Source organism: Petaurus breviceps, unplaced genomic scaffold (assembly GCF_028583685.1).
Source record: "Petaurus breviceps papuanus isolate PSGF00001 unplaced genomic scaffold, PetGlider_PUasm1.0 90625, whole genome shotgun sequence".
Taxonomy (NCBI): domain Eukaryota; kingdom Metazoa; phylum Chordata; class Mammalia; order Diprotodontia; family Petauridae; genus Petaurus; species Petaurus breviceps.
The window spans coordinates 682,705-692,301 of NW_027187289.1; the positions used below are offsets into that span (position 1 = coordinate 682,705).

The 9,597-nt window shown below is 32.4% G+C and overlaps 1 pseudogene; it reads left to right on the forward strand.

Annotated features, from left to right (window-relative positions):
* Positions 1-3,994: 3,994 nt before the first annotated feature.
* LOC138143049 (sulfotransferase 1C2 pseudogene) lies at positions 3,995-9,186 on the forward strand (annotated as a pseudogene).
* The last annotated feature ends 411 nt before the right edge of the window (positions 9,187-9,597 follow it).

A 9,597-nucleotide genomic window follows, 5' to 3' on the forward strand; every position in this document is an offset into this window, starting at 1 on the left:
GCAAAAGAATATATATAATTTTGAGCACTACACAGAACTTTTACAAATCTGACCATGTATTAGGAATAGAGGAATATTGCAAACAAATACAAAAGAAGTAGAAATTGCAAATACATCCTTGAATACATCCTCTTGTAGCAAAGGTGTCAAACTCACAGTCAGTCTGTTTTCCTGAGTGCTACTAACCAGATTAAACAGTATTTGAGAAATACTTCACAAAATAAATAAAAATACAACAGAGATAATGTTAATGTGTGGTTTCCTAAATCAATATGTGGTCCAGAGGGATCCATTTCTATTAGATCTGTAATGTAATTATAAAAAAAAATCATTGTTTCAAGGATTACAAAAAAGACAAAGACTGAAATGGAGACTTAACAATGAATTCCTAAATAATGGGTGGATCAAAGAACAAATCATAGAAACAATTAATATTCATGTGAAAGAAAATTATAATAATGAAACAATATACCAAAATTTCTGGGATGAATCTAAAGCAGTCCTGAGGGAATCATATCTCTACAAACATACATTTTTAAATAGAAAAAAGAATAGAAATGAACAGAATGTTCATTTTTAAAAACTAAAAAGCCAACAAATAAATTTAAAATAAATACAAAAGAGGAAACATTAAAAATTAGAAGAGAAATAGACTGGAAACAAAATAAATGTAAAAACAATAAACTAAAAACTGGTTCTTCACAAAATACTAGCAAAATGGATAAACTGTTAGCCAATCTGATTCTAAAGAAGAGAATAGAAAATCAAGTCAATAAAAAAGGTAAAAAGAAAAGGTGAAACGAGCAGAAGAAATAAAAAGAATAAAATCCATTATACACAATTATATGCTAGCAAAATGGAATACAAAAGAAATAGAAGAATGCTGTCAAAAATAGAAAATAACCCAAACTGAAAGAAGACAAAATAGGGATTTTAATTCAATCTCAGAAAAGGAAATAGAACTTATTGCAAAGGTACCAACAACAATAACAAAAAATCCAAAACTCAACCCTCCTATTCATACTGGAATCACAGGATAATTCTATTAAACTTTTAAAGAAAATTCATACCCATAGGTCACAAATTATTCTTTAAAAGTGTGAAAGAAAGGCATCTTACCAGAATCCTTTTATGAGACAAGTATAGTCCTAATACTATATCCAAGAAGGATAAAACATAGAAATAAAATTATAGGTTAATATCATTATAAATTCAAAATTTTCCCATGAAATCCTCTCAAATTACAGCTATTTATCCAATAAATCATTCATTATAACTAAACTGGATTTATACCAGGGATGCAAGGCTAACTGAACATTAGGAAAGCATTCAACATAGTCATATTAAAAACCAAAACAATGAAATCATACAATTATCTCAATAGATGTAGAAAAAGCCTTTGACAAAGTACAACACTCATCAATGCTAAAGACATTAGAATATATAGACATAGAAGGACCTTTTAAATACTATAATAAGCATCTATGTATAATCAAAATCAAGCATCACATTCAATGGGAATACTAGAACTTTTCCCAATAAGTACAGGAATAAAGCAAGAATACTCAGTCTCTTTACTATTGTTTGATATGGTTCTAGAAATATATAACAACAGAAATGAAACAAGGGAAAAAATGAAGGCATAAAGATAAGTAAAGAGGTGGTAAAACTATCCCAATTTGCTGAGTATATGGTAGTCTATTTGGAAAATCCTAGTGAATCAACGAAGACACTAATCAAGACAATAGCTTCATCAAAATACATTCTCAAAAATCAATTGCATTTCTATATAATAATAACAAAATCAAAGAATCAATAATATAAAGGGAAATCCCACACTAAATAAACAATAAAATCCTTAAAGTATCTGGGGATCAATCTACAAAGCACACATAAGACTTGTAAAAATTCAACTACAAAGTTCTCCTTAAAGAAATAAAGATTAATTTAACTAGCTGTGAAAATCTTTAATGCTCATGACTGATCTATGCCAATATAATACAAATGAAACTACTACCGAAAGTAATTTATACTTTTAATGCTATGTTAAATTACAAGGTGATACTTTATAGAATTTGGTAAAATTATTACAGAATCCCTTTGCTTTTACTCTGCCATCTTGGCTCCACCCTCCTACAAAATTCATTTGGAAAAACATAAGATCTAGAATGTCAAGGGAAAAAATCAGAAGAGGTAGGTATTAATAAGAAAGAGTCCTTCAGTCCTCAAACTATATCTATAACAGCAGTCATCAAAATCATCTGGACTTGTTTAAAAAATAGAAATGTAAAGCAAAGGAACAGACTAGACAAAGGAAAATTATAAACAATAGACCTCAATAATAGTGTTCTATAAAGTGGAAAACAGAAATTATCTGGGAAAAAACTCCTTATTTAACAAAAACTGCTGGAAAAGCTGGAAAGTAGTCCAGCAGAGACTAACAACTTACACCATATTCTACAATATTTCTAAATAGATATACCATCTTAATATTATAGATAATACTATATGAAAATTGGAAGAGAAGTAGATCATATGCCTCTCACAACTGGGGGTTGTGTTCTTAACCAGATCAGTTCTTAACCAAAGAGATAGAGTAGATTACAAAAGATAAAGTTGATGACTTTGACTACAAGAGGCTAAAAAGCTTCTGTACAGACAAAATAAATGCACCTAGGATAAGACAGGAAGCAATCAAATGTGGAAAGAATCTTTACCAAATTTTTTCTAATCAGGGTATTAACAACCAAGATATGTAAAAATCAACATATCATATGTGTATGACATATCATATATGTATGTCACATACAAACATACATATTACTTATAACCATTCACTAATAGGTAAGTGGTCAAAAGACAAGAACAAATCATTTTTGAAAGAAAAATTACAAAGTATTAACAACAGATTAATCAAAATCACTAATAATAAGAGAAATGCACATCAAAACCCCTTGCAAATTGGCAAAGATGATGTGAAAATAGTTAATGTTAGAGGATTTGTGGTATGATAATTGATATAATAATGATGCGTTGTTGGTAAAACTTTGAATTTGTACAGCCATTTTTGAAAGCAATTTGGAAGTAGGCAAATAGAGTTATTAAAGTGTCCATATAAGAAAGCCATTGATAAGAAGAAAGTCCTCATATACACCAAAATATTCATAGCATCACTTTTGGGGATATCAAAGAATTGAAAACAAAGTGATGCCTATTGAAATGGGGACTAACTAAACAAATTATGGTATTTGAACATAATTGATTATTACTGTAGTATAAGAAATTATGAGATGCATGGTAAGATCTACATGAACTAACCTAATAATAAACAGAGCTAATAAAACAATATACATGACTACAACTATTTAAACTAAAGAACCACATAAAAAAACTAATCAAAAGTGGATGTAGCAAAATTATTAAAATCAATCACTTGAAAGAAGAGATATGAGAAGACACTCCCATCCTAACCTTTCATGGAGGTGGGATGTCCACAGGTGTTGCACATTGCACATGTTTTCATCCTTTTTTCAGTGTATTGATCAGTTATGCCAATTTTTCCCTTTTTCTTTTCTTTTTTTCTTTTTAAAAAGATTATTTGTCACATGGGATGGAACCCTGGAAGAGGAAGAGGAAAGAATGCTAGGGAAAACTATGATGATGTAAAAAAAAGCAAAAGATTTTAATAAAATTTTATTTTAAAAAGAAAACTAGAATGAACAATTCAACTGATCACAAAGTTATTTTGATTATATTTTTGAAATGTTACACAAATTACAACTCAAAAACTCTTATAACCTCACTGGATAATTGAATATGCTACTTATAATATTTTTTAGGATGTATTTATTGGGCATTTTCAACAGCTATACTGAAAAATATCACATACAAAATCTACAAATTAAATTTTCAATTATATAATTATAAAATTATATCCTACCTATAACTATCAAAATTACAAGTATAAAATTATAAAACTAATTATAATGTAATTATGACTACTAATGTGGGACATTCTATAAGAATTAAAAGAAACAATCTGGTAAGGTCTCATATGCTTACTATTATCTGCAAGACTTCATATTAAATTCCTTTATTTTAGGAATGTTGTAAAACATAAACATAATTTTAATTAAATAAGTTGTACCTTGGAAGATGCTTAACATAATTTCATATATACATTTTTCATGTTAGACTTTTTATATGAACAAACATTTTCAGTATTTGACTCAATATTAGACTGAATATGTGTCAAGTTTATTTCTGTATTTTGATTTAAAACAAGAATAAAGTGAAAATACTTGCTCAAACAAATATGTATAAAATGGTAGAAAAATTTTACAAGCTGTCATGCTGTGAGAGGGAAATTCATTTTTTATTTTCAGTCACCTAATCAATGAAAATGAATAGCAAGTTATATACAAAATATTTACTTTTCTAATGCCAAATGTCAAGCTATATATTAAGTGATAAATGTATTTAGATTTCAATTGCATATATTGGTTCTTTATGTATATATATGAATCTTTGTAAGGAAAGACTCTTTTTGAATGTGACTTTCTTCTCTTCTGCTGACATATTAGCTACACTCTCACAGAAACATTACTGAACTGACCAGTGTTGCCAAACAGTTCATTTGAATATCTACTAGATAGAAGAATAGTAACACATTTGAAAGATGAGCTTAAATCAGAAAACAATGTTAGCACTACAGTGAGAGGCAATATAAGGTTGCATCTACACAACATTTGTGATGATGTATGATAGTTGAAAGATGGTTTGTAATGTGCATGCCCAGAGATCATAGTTTTCATGCCACTTGACATTTGCTCTGCAAGAACTCAGATGTTTATAACATCTTGATTATGTGATTACACAGATGATGAGGTATGCTTACACAGTAACAGAGGGGAAATAGGGAGCTACTCTTGTGCAGTGAACAGAATGCAAATGAGGGTTTGCACCTGCATCTGGCTATCCATTGGGAATCATTGTGCTCAAATATTATACCCCAGTTATGATTTGGAAACAATTTGATGACAAGTTGAGAAACTTCAAGAACAGACTGAGTCAGAATTGAATCTGAGTTTGATGTAATAATTATATATGATCAAAATCACTATGCAAGTGATTATGATGTTTTCATATAGTTGAAGAAACAAACCTGTAATGCTTCAAATGCTTCAAATGTGTATATGCTTCCTGTCAAAGAGAATATTTGTAGCATATTTGGGCAATTATTTTATTGTTTAAGGCACAATTAAAGAATTTTTAGCAGAAACCCCTTGGATCATCATTGTGAACCTCTAAGGAGTTTCTGAAGCACTAAATAAGAATCCCTGCCCTAGATATTTTTAAGATGAACTGTTGTTGTCCATGCCCCTCTTCCAACTTGGCTTGTGAAGCTATTTTTTGTACCCAAATGTAAGAATTCACATTTATCCCAACTAAACATCATCTTATTAGATTCACCCCAGTATCCTAAGATTGTCTAAATCTTTTTGAATGCTGACTATCCTCTAGATCAGAGATATCCTGCTCAGCTTTATGCATCTGCAAATTTGATGTGCATACCATTTATGCCTTTATTCAAGTCAATAATAAAAATGTTAAACAGCAGAGGGCCAAATACAGATCCCTGGGGCACTCCATTTAAAATCTCCTGCCATGATGACATTGAACTATAAATGATGACTCTTATAAGTATGGCCATTAAACCAGTTCTGAATCTACATAATTGTTTTATTGCCCATGGCATATCTCTCCATTTTCTTTACAAAAATAGAATGAGATGCTTTAGCAAAAGTTTTGCTAAAATCTATGTATATTTGGCATTTAGGAACTCTGTCAAAAGGCAACAGGAACAATCAGCTGACAAGAAGAATTTGGCTGCTACTTCATGACTGGCTAAGCAAAGAATGGAGTTCTATCATTTTTCAGGCCCCAGAACTTAAGTAGGTAAATAAAGCCTGTCAGAAGTGAATGTCGTTCTTTCCTGCATCCCCTCCTACCCACTACTTGTTTTAGAGTGAAAAGAAGAAAGGGTAAGAACAGATTTAGCCACTGTTGTATAGGAAGAAGGGACATGTAGGTGGCACAGTGGATACAGTACCAGGCTTAGAGTTGGAAAGACCCAAATTCAAATCTGACCTCACTTACCAGCTGTGTGACCCTAGTCATCTAACCCTGTTTGCCTCAGTTTCCTCATCTATAAAATGAGCTGAAGAAAATGGCAAAACCACTCTAGTATCTTTGCTAAGAAACACCCAAACAGGACCACAACTGAAAATAACTAAACAAATATAGGAAGAAATGCAAAGATCTAACTAAATGATGTAGAGTCTTGGCAGGTAAAGAGCTGGCTAGTTAGCTTGCTTTGCCCAAAAAGTCAACCTAAAATGTCTTGCTTTGTTCTGATTGTATGACATAACATCCTGTCAAGGTTTGGATTTGTAGTTCACTAGCTTAAGGCCAGAGCTAGCTAAATTGAATGTAATACTTTCTAACACCTTTTTAAAAGGTAACACACACATATACACACACATACCTATATATACATATATATACACATGTACATACATATATGTATACATATATATGCATACACACACACACATATATATAGTTTACAATTGGATGGTTGGAAGTAGTATGTGATAAGACTGGAAAGATGAGGGGGGTTTGAATGCCAAGAAAAAAAGTTTGTCCTTTATTTAATGGAAAACTATTGAAAGTTTTAGATAGAAAAAAATGTTTTGATTAAAGTACCACCTGGGCAAGTCAATGGGACCTCAGTTTTTTCATGTATAAATGACAGGGTTACTCTGAATGACCTCTAAGACCCTTTACATCTCTAGATCTCAGATTTTATGCTACATTGTGAGAATTAATTCAGGCAGCGGTGTGATTTGAAATGAACTAGAGATACTAGATAAGACGTTATTAGTGAGTCATGCCTGAATTAGGACAGTTGCAATGAAAGTGGAAAATAGCAAATGAATCCAAGAAGTATCATAATAAAGGTAAGGAACAATAGGACTTAGGTAACTAATTGGATGTGGAAAGTAAAGGAGAGGGGACAGTAAGATGACTCTGAGGGTCTGATATTGAATAATTCAAGTATTGTAGTGTCAGTAGCAACAATAAAAAAAGACAAGTTAAGTGAGCGTGTTTTGATAGAAAGAGGTAAATATGTTCGTTCTGAAGTGCCACCACTAGACCTCTAAGGACCTGTAGTCATCTGCATAGAGGTACTAACTGACAAGAAGGATGAGAATACAATGTCACCGAAGCCAATGGGAGAGAGAATATCTAGAAAGTGACCACCAATAGGAAGATATTGCCAAGCTGTCAAGTATCTAATCAGCTGCCAAGTCCTATAGATTACTTTCTATTTTCTGCTTCTTTTCCTGAGTCCAGGCACCAAAAATTGATCCAGAGAAATTACACTGTTGGTAACTTCCTAAAAGTGGAAGATAAGGGTCTAGTTGCTCAAACAGAGGCTATTTCCACAACAATTTCTCAGATGAGAAGGGCTCTACCACTAGGAGAATTCCTTAGTTGAAAGGACTAAAAGATCAAGTCTGACTGGCCAGAAGATCTGGATGTGTGTGCTGCCTAGTCAGTATGGATCCAACACAAAAATGAAATATCTGTTGGATAACCTAAAATGACCCTGCCCTCATGAAAGCTTCTTTTCTGTCCAAGGAAATAATATGTATAAAGTAAGTAAATACAAAATAAATATAATCAGGGAGAGCATAATACAAGTAATGAGTTACTGCTTCATCATTTAAGTAGTTGTCAGTGCGTGATTATTAGTCTTTTGTGTTTTAAGCATTGTGTATGTATGTGTGTGTGTGTGTGTGTGTGTGTGGTGGAGAAAATAGTTGTTCTCTACATTCTAATTCATATATTGACTACCTTTTCTAGTGCTTTTTCATTCATTTTAGGGAAGATTTGAATCATATGGTTTATTTAAGACATTTTCTCCATAACTGCAGAGTAGGGACGGAGTGATGATGCAGAGTTCAAGAAAAAAAAAATGCTTTTAAGGGTTAGGCTTCTCAAGGATTGAACCTGGTTGTTGTGAGGGTCAAATGAGATAATATTTGTAAAAGCCTGACACACAATAGGTCCTATATAAATATGGGCCATTATCATTAGCATCATCATCATCATCAATCATTATCTTCCCAAGTCACACATTCCTCCCTCCATGTACTCTAATTTCTAGTCACGCTGGCTTATTTGTTATTCTCCTTGGAAAGTCCTCTGTTTTCATTATATTTTAACTACTACACAGCAACCTAAGTTCTATTTTCCCATAGAATTAAAAGTTTCAGTATCTCCTTGAGCCTATGATAAACATCCCTTGAAAGAGAGTACAGCCCACGAGGTAAAAAGATCACTGCTCACAGAGAGAAAGAAACATGCACAATTACGGGAAGTGGAGGGGATCTTCCTGCCAAGTATAACAGTGAATAATGGGGACCAAGAAATTCTAGGTCAAGGATGATGATCTTCTCATCTGTACCTTTCCTAAGTCAGGAACAACATGGATTCAGGAAATTATGGACATGACTGAACAGAATGGAGATGTAGAAAAGTGTTCATGATCAGTCATTCATCTCTAGTATTTTTCATTGAGTGGGCACATTCACCTCAACCTTCTGGTGTGGACCAAGCCAATGCAATGGCCTCTCCTTGGATACTGAAGACATACCTTCCCACCCAACTATTGCTTCCATCCTTCCAGAACAGCACCTGTAAGATCATTTATGTAGCTTGGAATGTCAAAGACTGCATAGCACCTATGACCATTTCCAAAGGATGAGCCAAACACTCCCTGAACAAGGAACTTGGGAAGAATATTTTGAAAACTTCATGAACGGGAAAGTGAGTTATGGCCCCTAATATGATCATGTTAAAGGAAAGTGGAAGGCAAAAGATAAACACCAAATTCTCTTTCTTTTTTATGAGGATATAAAAGAGAATCCAAAGAGTGAAATTCAGAAAGTGATGAAGTTCATGGGAAAGAATCTGGATGAAATGATACTGGATAAAATTGTGCAGGAAACATCATTTGAAAAAATGAAAGAAAATCCACTTAACCCCAATTGCCCTGCCCTTCCCCCTCCAAAAAGAAAAAAACAAACAAAAAGACTAATAATTAATGGTGCCTAGTATCTTTGCCCTTATGAATGAACTTAACTTATTAGATAAAGTAAAGCACTGAAGCTTAGAAACCAGGAACTTTCTGTTCATTGTTGCCCCATATATTTGGTCAAGTCAATTGTTATTTTTGTGCCTCAGCTTCCTAGCTCACAAAATAACAATATTTTGAGTATAATTATATACATATTAGTACAGCTACTAAATAATACTATCCATGAAATGAAAAAAAAATATATGCTACACTGGTCCAATTTTAATCACATCTAAAAACCACAGAGACTAAAATGGTCCTGAAGGGTTTATTAGTGTAATAGAAAGAATACTGGATTTTACTCCAGAAAAACAGAATCTTAATCCTAGCTCTACTACATACTGCCTATGTGACCTTTGGTAAATCATTTCAGTTTCCTCCTTTGTGAA